The sequence below is a fragment of the Balaenoptera borealis genome (assembly GCF_965194805.1).
Source record: "Balaenoptera borealis genome assembly, chromosome: 9".
Classification (NCBI taxonomy): domain Eukaryota; kingdom Metazoa; phylum Chordata; class Mammalia; order Artiodactyla; family Balaenopteridae; genus Balaenoptera; species Balaenoptera borealis.
Window position 1 is genome coordinate 13,145,496 of NC_138873.1, and position 27,277 is coordinate 13,172,772.

The window sequence follows — 27,277 nt, forward strand, 5'->3', positions numbered from 1 at the left end:
TCTCCCTGGAGATGTTTCTTGCCTACACTGAGCCTTAGTGTCATTGTGATTTTGTTCAAAATATGTGGAAAGAAACCAATTAGTAGAACTGAATATAAGGTGAAATCATGTATTCAGGAACAAGGCAGAAGGTTCAAGGGAGAAATACAGGTAACAAAAGTGCTTTATTGCTAAGCCCAGATCTCTTATACCACCAGAGCTTAAATAAAATTTGAAAAGATCAGAATTGCTCTTCTGTTGTAGAATGAGTCATACAAGGAAGCAAAATGAGAAAATGAGATAAAAGACAAATATTTTCATTAGCTTTCAAAACTTATGATTCTGAAGTCCATATAGAAAAGTATTACAGTCAGTTTTGCCTTAATTCTTGTTTTTAAAACATAAATTTGTTCAAATATGGCTGATATATTAGGGAACAATTTATGTAAAATGTGAGTTTCATGTTTGCTTATGCATGATTTCATCTTTGAGGAACACTAGGTAAACTAGAAATCTCCCTGGCTGAACCCAACAGCATCAAAACACATAAAAAGCACATGTGCACACACCTGTAACATCTACTAGCTTCCTCAGTTCATTGTGTGTAGTATGAGACACACCCATCTACATCTGGTGTTGGAAATTTCCATCTTATTTCAGATAACACTCCTACATCACTTCGCAAAAATATCACAAGCTGTGAAGCTTCTGATGGACACTTTCTGTCTTTTCTCAGGTAAAGTGTCATATTTATTATACTGTTTATATATTTTTAAATAATTCTCCATGTAAAACTTTGCTGTTCTTATTAGGAAGTTCAGATGTCTTAATTCCTATTTATTTTGTGTTTTTCCTGTTTTTCAAAATATCTTTCTCTCCATTTTGCTTAATGTTAAATTGCTTAAAAAATATATCATTGATGATAATAACGTCTGCCTAAAGTGTTAAATTTTGAAAGATCTTGTTGATACCCTCCATCCAAAGCCACCAGGAAAACACCTATATTCAAATGAACTAGGATTTATTGGCTCATTTCAATGAGGGAGAAAACATATAGTGGGAAACTGTGGGTGTCTCAGTCTTAAAGGTGAGAGGAGGATCTTGCTATAGGCTTTGAGCTTGTGTTAGGTGATTTGGAGAAGAGTTTGAGGATTGCTCTGGCTTGTGTGATATTAAAAGTGGAGGCAGTTCTATGATTAAATATCTTATTTTTTTAATTTTATTTATTTTATTTTTGGCTGCTTTGGGTCTTCGTTGCTGCACGTGGGCTTTCTCTAGTTGTGGCGAGCAAGGGCTACTTTTCGTTGCAGTGTGCGGGCTTCTCATTGCAGTAGCTTTTCGTTGTGGAGTACGGGCTCTAGGCGCGTGGGCTTCAGTAGTTGTGGCAATCAGGCTCAGTAGTTGTGGCTCATGGGCTTAGTTGCTCCGCAGCATGGGGGATCTTCTTGGACCAGGGCTCAAACCTGTGTCCCCTGCATTGGCAGATGGATTCTTAACCACTGCACCACCAGAGAAGCCCCTCTATGATTGGATATCTTAAACATTTTACGTGGAAGACAGGAAGGATGGACTGGAATGAAACACTAATCAGTAAAGAAACAACAGACATTCATATTAGCCAGAAGAAGGGCATGTTTGATCAGTTTTGTGTTTGGTGCATTGTTGTTTTGTGCTCAAATATGATTACACAATGGTTTTGCTTTTGTCTCAGTCCATTGTGATCACAGAGAGATCTTGTGTGGTGTCAATGCTCTGTGCAATTGTTTAACAGAAGAGCACGGTGGTCTGACTCTTAGTGCCAGTTCCCATGCAATGCTTTCAGGGACTGATTTCTTGCATTCTCAGTATATTAAAATCTCCCACATGTTGTATTGATTAATTATTACTTTACATACTTCATACATGATGTTGTTATTTGCTTGCCTATTTTAACATTTTAGTGGATTTCTCCTTTTATTATTATTTACAGTCCATATTGATTTAAACACATTTTTCCTAATATAATATCTGATAAGAATATCATATATAGTTTTCTTTGGTTTAGAATTTTCTGCATATAATTATGGATCTGATTCCTTCCGTTATTTTCAACACTTTTGTTTTTTTCAGTGTGTCTAAATCACATTTTCAATGTGATTCTATCTCTCTCTCTCTCTCTCTATTGATAGATAATCTTTTAAATTATACATATAATTATATATATTTATACACATATATATTTCTCTCTCTCAGTGAATTAGCTTGCTTTAGTAACATATACTGTGATTATTAAAGACATATTTGGATTTTTTTCCACCATCGTATTTGTTTTTTTAATGATCATGCTAGTATTAGTTATCTATTGTTGTGTAATGAATTATCCCAAAATTGAGCAGCTTAAAACAACAAATATTTATTATCTCACGGTCTGTGGGTCCTAAATCCAGTCACAGCTTGGCTGAATAAGTCCTCTGCTTCAGTATTCCTCATAAGACACGACTGAATCAGGGTGGTGACTGGAGCCATGGTCTCATCTGAAGAATTGATTGAGGAAGCCCTCAGTTCCAAACTCACTCACATAGTTTTTGATAGAGTTACTTTCCCAACTGCTGTTGAACTGGGGGCCTCAGTACCTCACTGGGTATAGGTCAGAGGACCCCCCCCCCCGGTTCCTTACCATGTGGGTCTCTCCACAGGGCAGGTCACAACATGACATCTTGCTTCATTAGAGTTAGTATGATGGAAGAGCAAGTGCCAATCTCTTATTACCTAATCTTGAATGTAACACCCCATCATTTTTGCTGTTTGAAGCAAACCACTTAAGTGTCAGACAACTGACAAATCAATAGCAAGATCTTTAACTTAGCTAGATCTTTAACTTTAACTAGAATCAAGGAGCTGAAAAGTCACAATGCAAAGAACAGCTATATAAAAGGGGTGAATAAATGAGAACATTTTGTGATAACTCTTCGTTGGTGTTTATTCAGTTTTTAGATATTCAGGCAATCAATGGCCATAGGGTCAAGCTAGAACATGATAGAGTCAACAAGTAATCACAAACATTTTAAAGAGTTATCCAGTGAGTCCAGTACTTTGCCCTTGAAATTTGCTCCACCATTCTGAGATTTGTTTTTCCCCTGTAGATTTTGTACACCAGCCTCTAACTTGGAATCTCTGTGTTTTCCTCAGTGTTGTGAAGGATACATTTTTTTTTTAATAAAAAATGATGTTAAGTTGTTTGCCAAGGAAATAAACTTTGTAAACTGATTCTTTAACATAGATGTTTTTCAATGTTTCAGAATAAAATTGACAAAATTGTGTTTGCCTAAAAGTAAAATTATATTTCACTTATCTAAAACAATTTTCATGAGAAAATTGAATTTCAACTAATTGCAAATTGGCTCAAAGAAGGAAAAATATATTCATGAAGCAGGCACTGATTGATTGCATTTGAAAACTCTACTTCTAAAATGGATTTAGACACAGAATGATATTCTCTCAAATTATATATGAGAAGCATTTTGATGCCTAGTTATTTAGGAAGTGTTTCTGAAAAAGAAATTTTTGCTCTCATCAATTATGTTTAAACTTGGAAGATTTAATGCTCTTGGAAAGAGAGAAGAGGGAAGGAAGTAGCAGACAATCAGAATTGAGGTTTTCAGAATAATGGGTACGGCTCTAAAGAAAATTGGTTGAAAAAATAAATTTTATGGAGGTTAGGGGTGCGGGATGATTAAGTTTGTGTCAACTTGACTAGAATATAGCATTCAAATGTTTGGTCAAATATCAGTTTAGACATTTCCATAACGTTATTGTTTTAGATGTGATTAACATTTAAATCAGTAGACTGAGTAAAGTAGGTTGACCTCCATAATGCGGGTAGGTCTCATCCATTAGGTGAAGGCCTTAAGAGAAAATCTGAGGTCCCCAGAGGAAGAAAGAATTCTGCCTCCACACTGCCTTCAGACTCCACTGCCATATCAACTCTTCTCTGGGTCTCGTTTAGGATTTGGCAGCCCTCACAATCACATGAGTCAATCCTTAAAATAAATTTCTCTCACTATCTACGTACATCCTATTAGTCTCTTTCTCTAGAGAACCTTGGTTAATGCATGGAGTTTAGAAAGAATAACATATTTTTCCCATTGACGTAATATGTCCAGAATCCAAGGGTCAATATTTCATAGAAGCAATAATGATTTACATAAGGATTTGTTTAGTACATATTGTTTATAATTTAATCTAGCAATCCTGATTTGCATAACTATTTAGTGAATACATGTTACTTTTCATTCAATTTGTAAATTAATTACTATTTATTCTGTCCCTAGAAGAACCACCACGTATGGTCGTACATGTTGTTAGCTATACGAGGGTGTCCAGCTGAAAGGACAAATGGGGACCAAAATAAAATCTCTGCTCCACAATGTAAAGTGAGGATTTTGACAATGGTATGCATCAACCTAAAGAGAACCTTTTTCCAGTTTGTGCGAAGTAGCTTCCATTTGCTAAGCTGTGATGCCATGACATTTTATATACCTGGAGTAAATGCCTTTTCTGAACTTCACAGAAATTCTGTACACACTAGGAACAGTCTTATATCTACTTATTCAGAATTAGATTCCATTTGTTTACGTATATTCTATGATGATTATGCTACTTTTTAAAAATTTTTTATTGGAGTATAGTTGCTTTACAATGTTGTGTTAGTTTACGTATACATATATCCCCTCTTTTTTGGATTTCCTTCCGGTTTAGGTCACCAAAGAGCATTGAGTAGAGTTCCCTGTGCTATACAGTAGGTTCTCATTAGTTATCTATTTTATACATAGTATCAATTGTGTATATATGTCAATTCCAATGATGATAATGTTATTTTAATGGTTTGGTGCAAAAACAATACATGAGTTTCACACTAGCTAGTCTTGTATTTTGTGTTACCCAAATGAAAAAATATAGACCCAAATAGCAACTTGTCTTTTAGTGAAAACAGTGGTTTGCATATTTGCAAGGAGATATATGGGATATATCCAGGTCTAGATTAAAATCTAATTCTTTTTTAATAAAATTTTCTTTAGAATTAATAGAAAGTGATTTGTTTCAATAAAAAAAAAATACTTGTTAAAAGTGAGGTTATTATCTTGCCTTAATTGATTAACATTGATAGTTTTAATTCAAAGCTGAAAAAATAAAATTTAGGGTATTATGTTCAAAGCTCTAAATTTTTTAATTTAATGTAAGCAATCCTATTCTTTTAATGGTCTGGCTACATTTTATGGGTCTTAAATTATGTTGGCAAATGAGGTTTAATAACTTGCCAAACAGCAAAGGAAACCGTAAACAAGATGAAAAGACAACACTCAGACTGTGAGAAAATATTTGCAAATGAAGCAACTGACAAAGGATTAATCTCCAAAATTTACAAGCAGCTCAGGCAGCTCAATATCAAAGAAACAAACAACCCAATACAAAAATGGGCAGAAGACCTAAATAGACATTTCTCCATAGAAGATATACAGATTGCCACCAAACACATGAAAGGTTGTTCAACATCACTAATCATTAGATAAAGGCAAATCAAAACTACAATGAGGTATCACCTCACACCAGTCAGAATGGCAATCATCAAAAAATCTACAAACAGTAAATGCTGGAGAGGGTGAGGAGAAAATGGAACCCGCCTGCACTGTTGGTGGGAATGTAAATTGATATAGCCAATACGGAGAACAGTATGGAGGTTCCTTAAAAAACTAAAAATAGAACTACCATATGACCCAGCAATCCCACTACTTGGCATATACCCTGAGAAAACCATAATTCAAGAGTCATGTACCACGATGTTCACTGCAGATCTATTTACAATAACCAGGACATGGAAGCAACCTAAGTGTCCATCAACAGAAGAATGGATAAAGAAGATGTGGCACCTATATACAATGGAATATTACTCAGCCATAAAAAGAAACGAAATTGAGTTATTTGTAGTGAGGTGGACGGACCTAGAGTCTGTCATACACAGTGAAGTAAGTCAGAAAGAGAAAAACAAATACTGTATGCTAATACATATATACGGAATCTAAAAAAAAAAAAAAAGGTCTGAAGAACGAACCTAGGGGCAGGACAGGAATAAAGACGCAGACGTAGAGAATGGACTTGAGGACACGGGGAGGGGGAAGGGTAAGCTGGGACAAAGTGAGAGAGTGGCGTGGACTTATAAATACTACCAAATGTAAAATAGATAGCTAGTGGGAAGCAGCTGCATAGCACAGGGAGATCAGCTCTGTGCTTTGTGACCACCTAGAGGGGTGGGATAGGGAGAGTGGGAGGGAGACACAAGAGGGAGGAGATATAGAGATATATGTATATGTATAGCTGATTCACTTTGTTATAAAGCAGAAACTAACATACCATTGTAAAGCAATTATCCTCCAATAAAGATGTTAAAAAAAAATAACTTGCCAAATTATGTCAAGCCAAATGTATGATCAGACATAAACTCATTGTTTATGAGTGATAGGACTTAAATATATAGTACTTAAATGCCTCCTTTTCTTATCTTCCTACAGTTTTATAATCGCTACTCTTATACTCATAAGCGTATCCAAAACTGAACAGTTATGTATTCTTATCACTTTGCTCATCTTCTTTTATTACTTCTGTTAGAAATATAAACAGCACTGACCTAGTCACCAACACTTTTCATCCTCTCTACTGCCCAAATTCATTTGTTCATAGTTCCTTTCAATTCTATCTCCTATATGCTTCCTTCCTTTTTTTCCAGCTACACAATTCTATTGGCACTTAATTGTCATAAGAACTGTTGGAATACTTTCTGCTGTCTAGCATTAATACAACAATAGTTCAGTGAGCAACAGCCAAACAACAAATGCATGATGTGTGAGTGTGTGTGTGTGTGTGTGTGTGTGTGTGTGCTGGCATATGTTTGTATGAGCACAGGTCAGGATGTGGAATGATATATGCCGATCTTTTAGCATTTGGTAACTCAGGGGATTGGGAATGGAAGAAGCAGTAAAATTTTACTTCATAAGTTTTGTGATATTTCACTGTTAAAAGAGAGGAAAAAAATACATGCTTTGAAGATGCCTTATTGACTAGCTTTTCTGTGACATTTTTTTGTTCTGTATCAAAACCACAGTAAGGTGCCAATTTCTTAAACATTGTCTGTATGGCAAGGTTAGTAGACAGTTGAAAGCCAGGCAAATTCAACTCCCAGTCAAGCTTTATTTCTCTGGGCAAAAACAAATCTTGATGAACTGTGCAGGCTGGATTGTAATTTAGAAGAATAAGTGAATAACCCAGGATGATTGCGTAACGATTATGTAAAGATAATTATGTAAAAATGTTTGAATACATATATATGTATCTATTTGTACATATATGTATATATAGATATATAATATTTGTATATTTCATGTAAATTGGTTTCTTTACCTTTAAAATAAAACAACATCTAGGAATACTTGTCTATACCTCTAGTTTTAAAAAATAGTTCATAATTTTATTTCAGTTTCACATAAAAATTTCTAAAGGAATGATCATTTTGTAATTATCAAACTATGATATATCATTTGGCACTATTGTCATATAGATACTATTAGTGGAAAAATTTTGAGTTGTACATATTGGAGGGAAAGGGGGAACGTGACTTCCTCTATTAAGGATGTATTTGGGATACACATTACATTGAATCTCTTTATGGGCTATACTTTCAGTGTGCTTATGCACATTTAATTTGTTCAGAATAAAATTGCATTTCCTAGTCCAACCTAAATTGTTTAAGATAAAGTAATAACACATTTCTGTGTGTGTTTGTGCATGAACACACATATATTTGTGAGTATTGTTAAAAAGAATTGCCCCAAATTCCTGTTTGTATTCTTTTTGTTTTACCTTGCAGAATATTTAGCAATGATTTATCAGTTTCACAGTCTTCATTGAATCTTCTGTGGCCTCAATAACACTTTCCAACTAAGTAGAACACAATTTCCTAAGAAATCAGTTTAAAGAGAGTTATAACAAATCATGAAATTGTTGAGTTTTGCAAACTTCAGAGAAGTCTCCAGTTTATTAGAAAGAAAAAAAATCAGTATCAATAGGAAATGTTTCAGGGTGTCAAGTGTCTTTAATTTCAAACTCCAAAGAATGCTTTAATATTCAGAAGATAATCAGATTTGAAGTCTATTATCCAGCTGTGCCAGTGCAAAAGAATTGCTGACGTCTTGAGCACTGACCAAATAGGGCTCAAACTGAGCAGAACAGAATTTTATTGACTCTAGTCAATACATTTATTGACTCTCTAGTTTTCCGTTTGTGGCTCAAATGTAGCTCTAGAAATAACCACTGAGTCAATTTTGCACAATTTTCTTGCTTTACTGATGGGGAAAGTTAGACTCAGCAAGCTTAATTGTCAAAAATTATGATATTATGACATTAAGTCATGGCACATCAGTTTCCTAGATCTCCAAGTCAGTACTCTCTTCACTTTGCCTTTGTCTTCTGTTTCTCAGTTCTATTAAGGTGACAGTAAAATTTGAATTTCAGTGTACGAAGGTGAATGGGAAGTAGAGGGTGCCATGAATGGGAAGAACAGGAACATCCTGCGCAGCACAAATATAGAGTGGCTGAAGCCCTATCTTTGGAGACCCTCATACTGACAGAGGCTGGCCTTGGACCTGGGCAAGATATGCCTTTGGTTCCTTCCTCCTGTCAATCTTCAGCAATATAAATTGATGCTAGACATTCAATAGGTGACTGCTTTTCCTTACAAAGAGAGTCAATGTGACCTTCCAACTTCAGTTGGTTAGAACATATTCTAAGACATAGGCTGACTGTTGATAAATGTCGTGGATTTGCTGAAGAAGTTATCAAATAAATGTTAAATATTTCTTTGCACTCTTCATTTTATAAGCTGGCCGTTTTGCAGCTTTTTTCAAAATCAAGAATATGACAAAGATTGCCAGCTGTCTGCCAAAAAAATCATGTTTCTCTTTCCACATGGATAGTTATTTCTGGGACATGGCTACCTTCCAAGAACTTCATATCCCAACTTCCTCAAGTTCAGTTTGAGTGTGTGGCTTACAGTCAATGGAATGTAGGTAAAATGATGTACATCATTTCCAGGCCAGATTCATAAGAACTTCTGAGATTTTCCTGCTTTTTTCCCCTTCAGGTTGCCTGTCATGGAGATGTTCTCAGTGCAATCTTTGAACCCCCATGTAGAAGGTCACACAGCCTCGCAGTCTAAGTCTTATTGTGTGAGGGAGTACCCCCCAACCTACCCACCCCTACACCCCACAGATGTGTTTACCAGTCAGTACTATTTATTCCATGATCAGGAAATAAATTTATATTGTGTTTGAACCAATATATATTTTGAGGTTCCTTTGTTACAACAGTTAGGCTACCTGAATAAATGCAAAGTAAAATTCAAGGTAGCTAGAGCTATCCAAATCTTGTTTTTAAGGATAGAATTTAATTATTCTTGTAACGTGTATCATTCATAGTTACAAATATATATAGGTATAAGCTAATTACCTTCTTATATCTGTGATCATTTTATAACTTCTTAGAAATGCTGCACATTTATTCTACCCCAACAATTATAAAAATAGAAAATGTAAAAAGCATTGAAGATTAATTTAATCAATCAAGAAATTAAATGCTCAAAACATGTAATAAATTATGAAAAGTCAAGCTAATAAACCAGTGGACTCATAAGTCTTTTTCTGACTTCTACTAGAGTGTTTAATATGGTGAACTGGGTTTCTTCTGTAATAATAACTATACCTACATTCTTCTCTCAACAATGCTCTGTGCATTGCTCTTAACACAGTAAATATTTGAAAAATGTTGACTGAATGATTCAATGAGCTTAGAAATTAAATAAAAACTAAAACTAAATTTATATAAATTTATTATAGCAATGGATTGGTTTAGTAGAATAATATTCTCTCAGCAAACTTAAGCTATTTCATCACAAAATAAAAATTAAATTTTTGTAAGCACAAAATACATTTTTTAGGTAAAATATTTTAAATATGGGAATTATTCCCTTTAAAGTCCAATGCAAATTGCACATCTTATTCATTGTTATAAAAATTCGGGCATTCCCTGCGGTCCAGTGGTTAGGACTCTGCATTTCCACTGCAGGGGACACAGGTCACTCCCTGGTGGGGTAACTAAGATCCTGCATGCCGCATGGTGTGGCCAAAAAAATAAAATAAAAAATAAAAAATTAGTTGAAATGTTATGTATTTTCTAAGATGAAATGTGGAATGTGTGATCTGGACAGAAATATCTAAACAGAAATAAATTTGTGTAGTTATAATGAGCACATTTTATCATTTATTGAATTTTTGAATTTCTATTTTCTGCATGTATGTTGTGAATTTATTTTCATGATGAACATGCCAATTATATAGATATGAATGTGAGATACTGAATTATATGTCTCTGTGTAAATAAACAAACCTAGAAAAATAGTTAAGCTTTAAGTTTGGTTCTCAGTTGTCCATCTACTGATTTATGATCTGTTTTGTGAAGGATAAAATTATGACAAATTTGCAGAAAATCTGGAAAATGTTTGGTTAGGAAAAACCCTAAGTGGTAACTACTTTTTAGAATAAAACCTTACATCATAAGATTCCAGATGCACTAGAGAACTAAATGTAACAATTAAAATCACAAAGCTACTAGAAAAACTATAAGGGTTTAATTTTATAATTTTGAGAGGGAAGGTCTTTCAAATCCAGGCGTGGGTGTAAGGTGAGTTGAGTGAGACGGTGCCTCACTCATCTCTTGTGCACAATTAAAGAGGATGCAAAAAACTAGTAATCAAGATAATATTTAAAACATAACATTTAAATGTAAGTAAATAGCTTAAAAATCAAAGCAAATACAAAAATTCATGATGAATAAAATATTAAATTTTCACTAAAGACAAGATTGTTATTACTGATTTTTGAATCAAATAATTGCGCTAAAGCCATAAGCCATGAAGAAACAATGAAAATGATAACATAAACTGTTGAATTGAGATAATAAACTATGCATGCCAAAATTTCTGTGAAAAATTTCTAAAGAATAGAGGTTATTGGACATAAATTTACTGTAACACATTTTAGAAATGACCAATTCAATATAAGAAATTGACAAATAATATGAGTTTCAAGAAAAAAAATCATGTGTCCAATTAGTATATAAAAATGTTTAGCTTCACATGTAATTAAGGAAACCCACATCAGATCAATAAGATACAATTTATTACACAATAAGTTATATCTTATAATAAATATTATATAACTAATAAATTTTAGAAAATAAAAATAAATATATATACATTTATATCTTGATATCTTAAAGTATGTACATCACTACAAATCACGTAAAACTTGAACAAAGGAGGCAAAGAGCATAAACATGAAATTCGAATAGACAAAAAGGAAGTAAAAAAAGGTTTAACTTTTACAGAAACCCAAGAATGCAAATTATCACCATAATGAGAAACTAATCCTATTATCTAGATTGAAAAGAACAAGAATTAATGTTGGTCATTGTTGGTAACCTCTGATTTAAAGAAGGTTTGAGATACTTCTGTTCAGTGTGTAGTAATTTTAATTCTGGAACTTTCTCCAAAAAAATAACTGACTAAAAGGCACGATGTAAAACAAAATTCATTACCGTGTAATCCATACTTGTGAAGATTGTGAAATAACTAAAGGGGCATTAGTCAAATAAAAAAGATAAACCCACATAATTAGACATCATAGTATATTGATATTTATTGATTTGGAAAGATGTTTGCAATGTTAGGTTGTCTGAAAAATCAAGTCACAAAATAAGGTACACATTATGATCTAATGTTTATTTAAACATTATGTGAATATATGTGTGTATGCATTTGTTCCTAGAAAATTTCAGGAAAATATTTACCAAAAGGTTATTATGATGTTATCATCCCCATGGATTAAAGATGATTTTCACTTTCTTATTTACATCTTTTCATATTGCTTGTAAGATTAGTTTTGTAATTCAACAAAATTAATTAAAATATAACTTAGGAATACAAAAGGGACACCTATTAAAATTCCTTTTAAAAGTAAAGCTGTCCATGGAAAGTACTTAATTTTACAAAAGTTTAGTGACACTTTATATGCACTTCAAGCAATAACAGCAGAAGGATATCCTTTCAGCTTAAACTGGGATCATTTAGCCTGATTTCATTTTCCTCGTGCATTTCTTTCCTGGAGTGGGAAGTTCTCCGCACGCTCTTTTTTGATTGGGTGGGCTGAATTTATGATGTAATATATTGTCAGGAAGAAGTAGTATCAATTTATATACTTGGGATAAGTGTAAATATGATACTTTTTAAAAAAAACATGATAACATGAACATGTAAGCAACATATCTTAATATCCCAAGTGAACAGGCATACCAGTGAAATCCAGCGTCTAGATATTAAGGCCAAAATAAGAAGCTCTATCTGCTTTCACGGGGAACGTCTAGAAAACTAAGTGTTGCAGGGCTGTGAAAATACAATCAGATGTGCTCCCATAAAGCAGATTTCATAATAGTGCCCCAAAAAATGCTTGTTTTGAAGAATAAAGAAATGCTGGCACATTGGGAAGATAGATTAGCCAACTTGAATTATTGTGTTTTCAAATTATTGTTGCTGTTGGCATTATTGTTGGTTTATTGTTGTTATTTTAAATATGTAGTGGATCCACATGATGAAAATTCAAGATTGCAAAGATAAACAACCACCCTCCCACAATGCCCCCAAGGATTCTTGTTCCCTGGCTTAAAGGCCAGAACCCTTACAGAGGTTCATGCTCTGACTGAGAGGGGGGCTCTCTCATAATTTATTGCATAAACATTATTTGATGTTTATATATTTGAGGTTAATAATCTCAGTTGGCACACTTTTATTATTTTCTTAAAATGTTGTGAGGATAGAGAAGATATTTTTAAAATGAATCATTAACTATCATTTCCTAAAACTGACTTAATGGATGAAGACATGGGCTATGTTAAAAAACAAAACAAACAAACAAAAAAAGAGTTTATTATTATTATTACTATTTTCTAAAAAATAAAACTTTTCACTTAGTGAGTCCTTCTTTGGTGTTAGGTATCCTGTCAGGTATTTTACCTTCATTCAATTCTATTCAAGACCTTGCTGTTGTAGCTTTATTATCTTCTCCTTGTAGACAGCAAATTTGAACCAAAAGAGTTATAGAATTAGCTCTGTGACATCACCAAGTGGCAGTTGCAGAAGAGCGTAGTCTCTAACAATTCTACTCTCTGATGCCAAATTAACAGTAATCAAGTCCATACTCTTAATTAACTATCTGCTATGGACTGAATTTTTGTGTTCCCCCAAAATTCATATGCTTAAACCTAACTACAAAGAGGAGATGGAACTTTTGGGAGGTGATTAAATCCTGAGGGTGGAGCCCGCATAAATTAGATCAGTGCCCTTATAAAAGAGTGATCCCCAGACCATTCTACCATCTGAGGTTACAGAGTGCCATATCTATGATCCAGGAAGTGGGGTCCCACCAGACACCAAATCTGCCCATGTCTTGATTTTGGACTGCCCAGCTTCCAGAACTATGAGAAATAAATTTCTATTGTTCATATTCTACCTGGTTTATGGTAGTTTGCTATAGCAGCCCAAATAAACTAAGACACTATCATTCCAAAATAATAGACTATGAACAAAAATAGTCAAAATTTGGAAATGAAATAGAAATAGCTAAATTCAAGGAAATTTTAATTATTTTTGGATTGTGGTAAGAACAAGTAATATGACATCAAACCTCTTAATAAATCTTTGAGTGCAGAAGACAGTATTGTTAACTATCAACACAATGTTAATTTTAATGTGATCAGAAAACTTAGTTACCATATTCATGTAATTGGCCACATAAGCTCTTCTATTGTGACATTTCAAATTATGAATTTTCAGTTATGAACAAAGTTCTCCCCAAGGAGAAAATATTACCTCTGCCTGTCACAGAGGGCCTTATAATTTGTACACTGTCATTTTTCTCCTGTATCACACTGTTTCTAATCATACTATATGTTCATTTTGTCCTTAGTGCTGAGATGTTTTATGTATAATTTAAGCTCATCATGCTTGATGAGTACAAAAAGTCATGAGAGAGTTGAAGGTTCTAATAAGATCAGGTGTACAGTTAAAATGAAAGAGAAACTCAAAGGAGGGAGAAAAACCACACATATTGACAGTAGTCATAGGAAAAATTATTCTAGAGTAGGAAATATTTTTGGAAAACATAGAATAAATGATGCAACATTACTGAGTGTATGTGTAAAGGATTACCACCAAAGTCAGAAGCTTGTTTACAAAAAGTTAGTTCAGAGGAAGGTCAAGTAGTTAAACAATATGCATGTTGAAAATGCTACTGATGGAAAATTCTACTCAAGAGCATATGTTGTATATGTTCAGGGTTCAATTCTGCAAATCAAAATGAGTGGCACAGAAACAAGATATTAAGCAGTTTCTGGAACAGTTATGCAGTCATCGGGAAAGAGTCTTACCAGTCTCACTAGATCCTGTAGGGCAGAGCACATTGTTTTGTTTTGGAAAAAGTTGAACAATGCAATATACATCTGTGGGTAGGGGAAGAATACACATACTTGATTTGAAAGACTTGAAGGACAGATACATTTCTCTTTGGCCTAAAAACAAAATTTGGGCTGTCTTTGGAACTCAAGATTTCTCAAATAATTAAAGATACAGATCTATCTATTATCTATCTATCTAGATCTATCATCTATCTAAATCTATCTACCTATCTCAAGTATAGGTGTATTGCTAAGCATACTTGGTTTTAAAAAATACTTATAATTTATAGATAACATATATTTCAACTTACAATAGAAAAAATCAGACAAACTTTAAGAATACCTCATTTGAATGTAAAGCAAAACAAATACATGGAGTTAAAAGCAATTACAATATAGTATACAGAGAAAGACAAGTAATTTATCTAAAGCAGCACTGTCCAATAGAAACACAATGCCAGCCAAAAATACAAATCATATATGTAGTCCTTCTAATTTTGGTGTTTGTCTGTGTGTTTATAGTTACTATACAGAAATACAATTGATTTTTGTGTTGATCTTGTATCTTGTGTGTGACCTTGCTGAATTCACTAATTAGTGCTAAGAAGGGTTTTGGGGATTTTTTGGTAGATGACTTGGGACTTGGGACTGTTTTACATACACAGTCAAGTCATTGCAAATAAGGATAGTTTTATGTCTTCCTTTCTGTTATTTATGACTTTTATCGCACCCCCCACCAATTTTTTTTTTTTTTTTTTTGGTGACCTTATTTCATTGGCTAGAACTTCCTTCACAAAGTTGAATTAGACTAATGAGAGTGTACATCTTTGCCTTGTTTCCAATAAGGGATAAAGCATTGTGATGAAAAAACAGCTATTTTTTGTTGCTACTTAGGCATTTTACAGTATGACAACCTTGCTCACACCCAGATCTGGACATGTAGATAAGGACTGAGCCTAGGATTCCCAACACAAGTTTTTGCTTTGCTTTTCAACAGCACCCTTTAAAATAACCTCTCAGAGCTGAGCCCATGAAAAGTTATTGACCTCCAGCCCAACCACATTATAAGTAATAGATGCTGGCTAACTTACCCTCTATCTCCTGTTCACTCGAGTTCACTGCCCTTCCCTCTGGGTCACTGGGCTTCTCCCCCTCCTCGCTGGGATCTGTAAGAAATAAATCTTGTGACTTTACTGCCTTTGTATGAGTGTACTGAAACTGCACCTTCAATCAAAACGACTCTGGGATTTTCACTTCCTCAAAGTGAGAGCTCAGATGCTGAGAGAGCTACCTCTCCCCCCTAGTGTGGGTGGCTTGTGCCTCCTCGTGCATCAGGTCAGGTCAAAATCTGCATATTCTTAAGTTAATACACCAGCTATGGGCTCCCCAACACAAGCATTTTGGTTTTCAACATTAAGTATAATATGAGATGTAAGTTTTTTGTAGATGCTATTTATCAAGTTAAGGAAACTCCCCTTTATTACTATTTTTTCTGAGAGTTTTTAATCATGTGTGGATGTCGAGTTTTGTTAAGTGCTTTTTCTGCATAAATTGATATGGTTATATGACTTTTCTTTGGTCTATTAATTTGGTGGATCATGGTAAATATGGATAACTGATTTTCAAATATTTAACCAGCCTAGTATCCTTGGAGTAAACCCAGCCTGGTTATGGTGTGTAATTCTTTTTGTATATTGCTGAAATATATTTGCCCCTGATTTGTTAAAGATTTTTGCATTTATAATCGTGATGCGTATCTAAGTTATGCTAATATTTACTACTACATACAAGACTAAAATGAATGTAAAAGTGGAAATGTTTCTCTAGGTGAGAGAGAGGAATTTTGGAATCACAGAGTATGTCCATTTTCAATTTCAGTGAACTTTCATATTGCTCTTCAAAGGGGTTTTGAATCCTCACATTGAAACCTGTATCAGTTTTCCTGCAGCCGGATCAATAGCCTCAAAGTTAGAGATTGTGCCTTATCCCTAATAATGGATGAAATATCATTTTTCTTTTAAATTTACCCAATTGCTATAAGGTAGTATGTTTGCACATATCACTTGACTAAGTTACCATCTCCTTTGAATTACCTATTTTCATCATTTGTCCATTGGGTTCCTTGTATTTTTTGTGAGCCTTTGACAAACTTATTTATGCTTTCTTCGCATCAGTGTTCTGCTTGTAACATGTTGCAAGTGTCCTCTGCCAGCTGTGTACTTAACCTAATCAATTCATTATGTCTATGTAAGGACATATAATGAAGAGCAAAGGTTGTTTTGTACTGGGTTCGCAATGGTTTTAGATTTCTTTGCCCAATAATTTTGCTCTGTTGAACTGAAGCTACCCTTACTTGTTCAGAGTAAAGACAAAACCGAAAAAATATTGAATAGAATTTAACGGGTAACGATGACCATTTCTCCTTTTGTAATTTCTGAAAAGCTATCAGTGCTCCTAACGTTTCTTTAAGCATTTCTGATGATGTTCATATAACCAGATAGGCTGCTCAAAGAGAAAGATGAGTGTGGGTTTTTTTATTTATCTGACTTTTGTTCTTGTTCACTGTCCCTTTGTGACAACATCCCATTTTTTCTGTCACTTCACTGCCAGGATTCTGTAGAAAATTCATCCTATAAAATGACACCTTAACCTTATAACTACAATCTGTTTGTCCACTCTTGACGGTTCACAAGATATTCTTTTGTTTTCTTTCCATTAGAAAAATATGTAATAGTCAAAACTTCCCTGGAGCTTTAAATCTTTTCAACAAATAAAAAAATTACAGAACTGTTATTTCAGTTAATATCTGAAGCTGTAATCCTAAATGTCATGCAATAAGACTTGTCATAGAAATATATTGGTTCTTCATTTAGTATTATAAAAAAAATTGAGCGCATAATATATATCTCCTTAGCCCCTTTCAAATAGGACTTTAAATAAAAAGCAATACTTAGGAAATAAACTAATCCTAACTAATTACAACAGTAATGACTATTTCCAAATAACATCACATTCTGAAGTAGTGGCAATTTAAACTTCAGCATATGAATTTTGGGGTTCACAATTTAGCCCGTAACAACTTACAATAAAAATTATAGCACTATGGGTTTGGTTTACTTTATTATTCCTGAACTTAAGGACAATGAACTTAAGCTTTACCCTATTCTTCAGATACAATTTGAATTGTTTACTCTTTATTCTCTTTGTCTTTCAGTTTGGATAATTTCTATTTATCTTCAAGATCACTGATTCTCCCCTCAGCTCTATCTCAGCTGTTGTTAAGAGTGTTGAAGGAATTATTCACCTCTGATATCTTTTTTTGTTTTTTTGTTTTTGGCAGCATTTCCATTTGACTCTTTCTTAATATTTATGCCTCTCCGCTAAAATTTCCCAGCCGTTGTCCACCTTTTCCATTAGATGGTTATCATATTAATCATAGTTTCTTTAACATCCTTATCTGATCATTCCAACATCTTTTATAAATCTATTTCTGTTGGTTGCTTTATTACTTAATATGGGTTTTAGTTTTCTTTTCTCCCCCTCTAGCTTTATTGAGATATTATTTACATATAACATATGTAAGTTTAAAGTATACACTGTGATGATTTGATACACGTATTTATTGGGAAACAATTACCACAATAAGGTGGGGTTTTATTTTTTGTTTTGCACTTGTGTGTCTCAATTTTTGATTGAATGTCACTCATATATGTAACAAATACTATGTATGCCTGAAAATGGTCTTGCCTCTTCTATTGTCATGCCAGGAACATCGGGGGTGAGGTGGAGATTGAATCAATCCAATCAAGAGTTGAGTTTGGTTTGAATTTTACTGATGATAGTCTTACCTTCACTTAATTATAGGTTCACTGCTGGGTCGCTACCTTGTACCTAGAGTGAGCTCTGGGGGTTTCAGAAGGATTTTCTCAATGTTTCAGCTCCTCTCTTCACTTTTGATAATCCCTAAATGCCTGTATGCTTGTGTCTCAGAGAGTATTTCTCCATGGTCTTGCTTCCCCCTACCCCTTAACCCCACGCTCTTGCTGTAAATCACTGCTTCAGTCTCCCCTAGGCAGGGTCTCTGCTTCCTTTCTCAGCATTCCTGCTTCTGTTTCCTGTGGTAGACAAACACTGACGTTTTTCTACAACTGATCTTAGGCAGGATTTTCTTGCTCCTCACTCATCAGTAGGAGACAATTTTTTGGTATTGAGGCAGAATCCAGGGCCTAAGAGTTTTCCCATGCTCCCTTCCCAGCGGTAGAGGGTTCTGCTTTGACTTCTTTATCACAGGTAGTTTTACCTGTGTTGACAGGTCTTTGCCTAGAGGCAGACAGATTGTACGTCTACTCCTTCTGCAGACTTTGTGGGAACAAGAAGCTGTTGCTTCATCAGAAAGAAGAAAGAAGGGTTTAGGGAAGCTAATACAGCTTTGTGTCTCCCACAGATGGTGCCAATCGCCCTCTGCATTCTTAAGCCTATAGGGGAACCCTCCTCACTTTTCTAACATGCCCTCAAACTTTCTCATGGGGCCCCCTGTAGATGCACTTGTGACTGAGTGTCAACTTCCCATGTCTGGGGAGCTCTTCAAAACTGACAAGCTAGCCCACACTTCATCCAAGTATTCAATAAATCGTAGCTAATTTCTTCCTGCCCACTTCTATGGAGGCCACCTTTCTCTCACATGCTCTGCCAGTGATGGCTTCTCCTTTCTCTTTGAACGGGATTTTCCTTCCTTGGAATTCAGTTCAGCTGCTGCCTTAGTTACCTCAGCATTCTGATGAGCTCAAAAGAGTTGTTTTGTAGATTATTTGTTTTTTTCTCATTGTTTGAGTAGGTGTGACACATTTATACCTTTCCATTTCCTAGGAGTAGGACCTCTATTATTCTTTTAATGACTAGAGTAATGTCCTCATTTTCTGTTTTTATATTGCTTACTTGGGTTTTACTCCATTTACCTGTACCAATCTTGGTAAGTGTTTAACACTTTTACTATTGTCTTCAAAGAAGTCATTTTTGCTTCATTGTTTATCTCTATTTTGGGGTATGTTTTGTATTTCATTGATTTCTGCTATTATCTTCTTAACATAGCCCTTGTATTTGTTTGGTTAAATTTGCTCTTCTTTCTCTAGTTTTTAGAGTTGAGAAAACTTACTGATTGAAAATTTGTTTTCTTCTCCAATACAGGTATTGAAAGTTAGAAATTTCCCTGTAAGAACGGCTTTAGCTGCATCATATAAACTTTGTTTCCATTATCATTGAGTTTGAAACATTTTCTTGTGGTTTCTTCTTTGACTCATAGATTTTACTTAAAGTATGCTTTTATTTCTCAAATTTGGGTATTTTATTTTATATCTTATTTTAATTGCTTTGTAACTTAATTCCATTATGATGTGAGAATAAAACATCGTATGACTTCAGTATTTTGATATTTATTAAGTTTTGTCTTACACATCAGCATATGGCCTAGCTTGGTGAACAATCCATTTGGATTTGAAAAATATGTATTTTTGCATTGGTATACATGGAATTCTGTAAATGTTTTTTAGGTCAAGTTTGGCAATAGCATTCTCTTTCCTACTTTTTTGTCTACTTTATTAACTACTGAGGGATAAGGGTTAAAAAATATCTATATATATTTGTGCCTTTTTAAACTTCCCCGTTAATTCTGTCAACTTTTGCTTCTACTATGGACATTTAGGAAATGATTATGAGAAGGAGGATGAAGAAGAATCAGACTGCCTTGTTTCAGAGCATATTCCTCAATTTATGCCTGTTCCTCTCTAATGTGGCCCCAGGACTATCAGTTCTCTCTCTTTCCACACTGACTCTGCATTCTTAGCAGGCTTTGTAGTGTATCTTAAATCCATTTTAGGAGAACTCAAAAATTTAAAGGAGAACATATATCATAGAAAAGTAAAGGATACACTTTTGTAGGTCATGAACTTTAAATAGGGCTTTTCTCAGAATCTAAAGAAAGTACACATAAGAATATACCCATTTTCTAATGAGGGCCATGTGACCTTTCTTCCATATTGCCTACTACTAAAATGTTTCAGTAGAGAGTATGAATATCACACCTATTCTTGAGATACCTAATTCTGCTCACAGGGACTGATTTTATTGTCATAAATTCTGTCTTTTGTCATATGTATATTTTCCCAGGTCTAAGTCACTCATTATATGGTCTTGCTACAGGAAAATTTAAACAAGATGATTGTGATGATCTGTATTGCTTGTGTATTGTTTATGACTGTGTTTGTACTACAACAGCAGAGTGAAGTAGTTCTGAGAGACTGAATAGCCTACAGAGCCTAAAATATTTACTATTTGGCCCTGTACATGAAATGCTTACTGACCTTCTAATCTACCACTGTGAAAAGAAAATGAACTGAAACACACAACTTACTAACAGATGATAAAAATGACAAATAACTGGTTACCATAAATTGAAATATGCAAAGCAAATTACAGAATTTAAAAATAAATGCTAGTGTAATTTTGATGATAACAACCTACTCCTCCTTAGGGCATCTGAGACTGAGGAGGGTAGAGGTGACATCTCAGTGCTGGATCTTATCCTTTTCCTTCAGGCTCTACCATCTTCATCTCTATCTGTAGTGTATTATTTTAAATCTTGTGATGCTTAGCTTCATGTGTGATGTTCATTCACACATGTATTCGTGCTCATATGCTTATGGTAAGGAGTGCTTTATCTGTATTTTCTCAAATTTAAGTCCTTAAATAGAAGGTTTCTGACTTGGAAACATAGCTGTCTCAAATTCTTTTTTGGTCCATTTGCTGCATCTGCTTCTAATTGCTAATGAGCCGTTCTGGGACATGGAGGAATGACACTCCCATAGGAGTCATTCCTGTGGGTCTTCCGTGCAAGTGTGAGTGTGTCCTGATATACAGAGAGAGGTTGGCTTAACCTTAAGCAGGGAAAATGTAACATTCTGGATAGAGCATTACCTAAAACCTCCTACTATTTTACTTAAATTTTGTTTACCATATGGTTGTTTTCTACCTTTAATGTAAATGCTCCCACTACAAAGGATCAAACTATAACTGGAATTCAGCTGGCAGAAACAAGAATTTGCTTTCATTCTTGTCACATTTTCTTTAGAAACACCTCATTTATTTCTTTCCAACAAAGCAAATAGTTCTATAAAATTTTGGAAGCCAAGTTTTCTCAATAAATACACCAAAAACTGGTAATTTAATTTTTAATACCAACCATTCCAATCAAAATTATATCTCAAACACAACTGTTAAAGTATATTGCAATATAATTCCAAAATCAAAGTATAAGTTAGCCTATCACAATTCATTACATCATATATCAGATTTGAGATGGTACACATATTGAATGGCTGGAGGCCTCTAGAATAAGAACATCTACCTGGAAAATAGATATTTGAATATAATTAAGGCCACAGAAATTTTTACCAGCTTTAAAAAACAAAGCTCTGAAATTAAACTGTATGAGAGAAAAGCTCTATTATCCAAACTCATCAATAAATTTAAATGGTAACTATTATCTTACTTTGAAATTAATATTAAATTTAGCTATACACATGTGTTTAGCAACCACTTTGTTCAAAGTTCCGTGTTAGCTGTTACAAGAGAAAAGAATGAGAGAGATTACCCCTGCCCATATGAATCAAAATTAAGAAAACAATATTGCTACAAATAAAGTGGTTACAACTCTTAATGTGCAAGGATGTTTTAACGAATTAGCTCAAAATTAGTTCAAAGTAGTGAGAAATCACTACATGCTGATTTTTTTTAGATAAGTGAATGGCATGAAAACAAAAAATTTGTTCAATAATGTATAAATTATTTTCACTAGTGATCATAAAAATATAGTTAACTGAGACATAAAATTTTACCTACAAAATTAGCTTATATTTAAAAAGATAGTCTGCCATGCTTGCATGAGTGTGACAGGAAAGCCTAATAATAGAGCCTTGTGAATAGAGTAGTTAAAAATTAAACAGATATGCAGATATAAATCCACCTTTCTACATAATTTTTAAAGACTCCTTATAAAAGAAAACTTCCCTCCTTTATCAAAGTTTTTGATAAAAATAGTATTTTCCAAATCCATCTATGTTGGTTATGAGATGATATGGCAAGTTATATTTTGTATATCCATATAACAAAGACATGCATTAACATACACTAAACAATCATTTGCAACCTATTTCATGCAAAGTAAAAGCCAAAGTCCTAACACCATCTATAAAACTCTCCATAATCTGCACCGTTAATAGCCTGACTTCTACAAGTCTTTCCTACTTTCCTCTACCTCTCTCACACCAGTTTCCTTGCTGTTTCTCAAACACACCAGACACACTCCAGTTGTAGGACCCTACCTTGTGCTGAACTCTTCAACCTGCCATCCCACTAAGCCCTTATTTCCTATACCCCATTCTACTGTTGCTTTTATAGATAGTACTTACTGAATTTTAACATAATATATAATATACTCATTAATTATGTAAATTGTATTTTCTCCCCCCACAACAACCAAGAATGTAAGCTTCATATAGGCAGAGATCTATGTTTGCTTTGTACATTGATGTATCACAAGCAATTAGAACAGTTCATAGGACATAGTGATAGCTTAGTAAATATTTATTGAATGAAGTGCATGGTATTTTAATTTTTTTCAATAAGCAAATTTTTAAATGATGAAGATGTGGTAAAATGGAAAAGGAATGAAACATAGTGGAGAAGCATCTAGAACCCAGAATCATACTACCTGTTTCAAAGCTTAGCTCAACGACCTGCCTTCTGTCTAACCTTGAGTAATTACTTTATGTGTTTATGCCAGTTTTTTCATCTCTAAAATGGAAAGGATAACAAAATCAACATTCTGTGGGTCCTGTTGTGATCATGTAAAGCACTTAAGAATACTATCTAGCACATAGGAAACAACAAATGCTACCATAATAATATATAGCTCATGTAAATGAAAAACTATTGAATTTATTTCTGAAAAACAAGTGATACTCTTTGACTCAGTAAGTCTGGGAGTTAAATTTTTAAAACATATTAGTAAATGTGGACAAAGCACAGTAAAATATTGGAAATAACCTAGATATTAGATAAAACACAGTAGCTATATAAATGATAAAATAATTTTAGGCATTAAATTATATTTACAGAAATGTAATAATGTCTGGATAAGCTTCTGCTATGATAGTGTGTGAAGAGAGTAGAATATATTTTACAATCCTATTACCTAAAAATTGTAAAAGTGAATAAAAAATATTGTGTAAAGCAAAGCAAAATATGAACAATTGTTTTCCTGCTATGTGTTTTTAGGTAACTTGAAATATATTTTTTGCAGTTTTCTTTTACTGTATTAGTTTCATAATCATAATTACTTTTTTAAAAGGTAATTCATCTAACTATGCAGTAAATAAATCCATTTCCCATATATAATCTTAATCACATGAATGAACAGTTTAATACAAAACTTCCAAGAGAAATTGTAAAATATAGAGTTTTATGGGACAAACACATATGGAACTCCTAGCAATATGCTTTCTTTTTTTAAAATGTGATGCTCTAACAGGAAATTTCATCATATTGTGTTGCATTCCACAGACTGAAAACATAAAACAGTGCCTGCCTATGCATTTTGAATAATACCATTTTATGATTAAAATATTTTCCAGTACTAAAAATATAATTGAAAGTAAAAACTTATATTATTTAAGGACCAGTTAAGTCTCAACTCCATATATTTGCTAATAACTAGTTGAATATTCTATAGAGATGAATGTGAACCTTTTAAATATATCCTAAACTTAAAAAGACAGCTACTGTTCAGTTTCACCTCTGACACGTAAAGAGCTTGGGAGTCATACAACAAATATAACCTGGAAAAACTGAAAATCAATGACTAAGAAAACTGAGGTCACAGGACAAATCACCACCTCAAATCTAAAGAGACTTGAACATCCAAAGACACACAGCAATCAAGATCCACTTACCTGAAGCAGAAGCCATTGGAAACTATAAACTGGTAGCAAAATTTAAATGTGTGAATTACTGAAGCTTAGATGGTCAGCATGAGAGTAGGAAACTCCCACGAGTGTAATTTTAGGGAGGTTCCCACACTTTCTTTGGTTTTATAACCAGAACTTTACTAGGCTTTCATGGTGAGAATCACATAATAATCCCCATGTGGCCATGACAGAGGGAGGAGAAAAAAACATGCTCAGAGCCTTCTCCTAACAAAGCCCTACTCTCCAGGGGAAAGGACCCTGCCAAAGTCCTTAAAACCAAAACCAATAAAATATCTAGGGATAATTTACCCAAGGAAGGCAAAGATCTGTAAAATGAAAACTACAAGACTTTGTTGAAAACACAAACAAATGGAAAGACATCTTATGTTCATAGATCTGAAGAGTTAATATTGTTAAAAAGTACATAGTACCCAAAGCCATCTGTAGATTCAATATGATGCTTATCAAAATTCCAATAGCATTTTTTTTACAGAAAGCGAGAGAAAACAATCATAATTTCTTTGGAACCACAAAGGACCCCATATAACCAAAGCAAACATGAGAAAGCATAAAGTTGGAGGTATCACAATTCCTGGTTTCAAACTGTACTGCAAAGCTATAGTAATTAAAAGAGCATGGTACACATAGACCAATGAAACAGAATACAGCCCATAATTAAACCCCCCACATACAGTTAGCTAATATTTGACAGGGAGCCAAAACCACCCAGTGGGGAAAAAATAGTGTCTTCAATAAACTGGGAAAATTGGATAACCACATGCAGAAAAAGTAAAATTGGACCCTATTTTGCACAACTCACAAAAATTAACTTGAAATGGATCAACAACTTAAACATAAGACTTGAAACCATAAACAATTGTATGTCTATGTATGTAGATACAGCTGACAGTATTATTCAGGCATCAGAAAGAAGGAAATCCTGTCATTTGTGACAACATGGATGGACTGTGAGGACATTATGCTAAGTGAGATAAGTCAGACAACGAAAGACAAATACAATATGATATAACTTATACGTAAAATCTAAAAGAGCCAAACTGGTAAAAACAGAAAGTAAAATGGTGGTGACCAGGGGCTGAGGGGTTGGGGAATAAGAGAGATGTTTAAGGGTACAAACTTGCAACTAGAAGAGAAATAAATCATAAATCTTAATGCACAGTACAGTGATTATAGACAACAATACTGTCTTTAAACCTCAAACTTGCTAAGAGACTAGATCTTAATTATTCCCATCACAGAAAAGAAATGATAATTATGTGATGCGATAGAGGTGTTAACTACAATGGCAATCATATTGCAATTACATAAATGTATCAAATCAAGATGTTGTATTCAATGTTATAAGTCAAATATATTTTGATTAAGAAACTATGATTAATATGTTAAGGGCTCTAATGGAAAAAATAGACAACATGCAAGAGCAGATAAGTAATGTAAGGGGAGAGATAAAAATTCTAAGAATCAAAGGAAATGTTAGAAATCAAAAACACAGCAATTGAAATTAAGAATGTCTTCCATGGGCTAATCAGTAAACTCCATATAGAATAAAAAAGATTCAGTGAGCTCAAAGTTATGTCAATAGAAACTTCTCTAAATGAAACTAAAAGAAAAAAGAAAGAAACAGAACAGATCATCCAAGAACTGAAGGATAATATCAAAATATGTAAAGTACATATAATTGGAATACCAGAATGAACAGAAAGATTAGAACAGAAGAAATATTTGAAGTAATATTTCCAAAATTAGTGACAGGCATAAGAAAACAGATCCAAGAAGCTCAAAGAACAACAAAAAAATAAGGTACATTATTAAATAATTAAAACTTTCTCTCTCTCTCTCTCTCACACACACACACACACACACACACACACACACACACACACACACGCCCCTAAGTATATCATATTCAAACTGCAGAAAACCAAAGACAAAGAGAAAACCCTGAAAGAAGCCAGAAGGGGAAAAAAATGTCTTACCTGGAGAGGATGGTTAAAAATTGCAGGATGTTTCCCTTTGGAAATCATGCGAATATAAAGAGATTGGGGTGAAATATTAAAAATGTGGAAAGACAAAAAATCCTACCAACAAAGAATTCTATATCTAATGATATCATTCTTCAAATGTTAAGGAGAAATATTTTCTCAAACAAAAATGAGAGAATTCAGCCCCAGCAGACCTACATAGTAAAAAATGCTAAAAGATGTCACTTCATACGTAAAGAAAATTATATAAATCAGAAACTTTTATCTCCATATAAAGGAAATTTTTTAGCAATAAATAAAAAAATGTTTAACATTAATATTAAATATTTAATAAATAAAATTAATACTTTATTATTATTATTATTCTAAGTGAAAACAATTTGCTTAAAGTAAAGTAACAGTAAAAATACATTAGGTAATTGGACATATAGATAAGTGAGATAAATGACAGCAATGAGACAAGGGATAAAATGGAGGGATGAGGAATAACCTGTTACGAGGTGACTGTACTACATGTGAAGCAGTAGAGTTAACACTCTTGAAGGTTGACTTAGATTAGTTAAAATTTTATTTTGTACAATCTAGGGCACACAAACATTTCATAAAAGCAGTATAAATAATAGTATGAGAAAAGAGATGAAATAAAATCATAAAATGCTCGACTAAAACCACCAAAGGCAGAAAAAG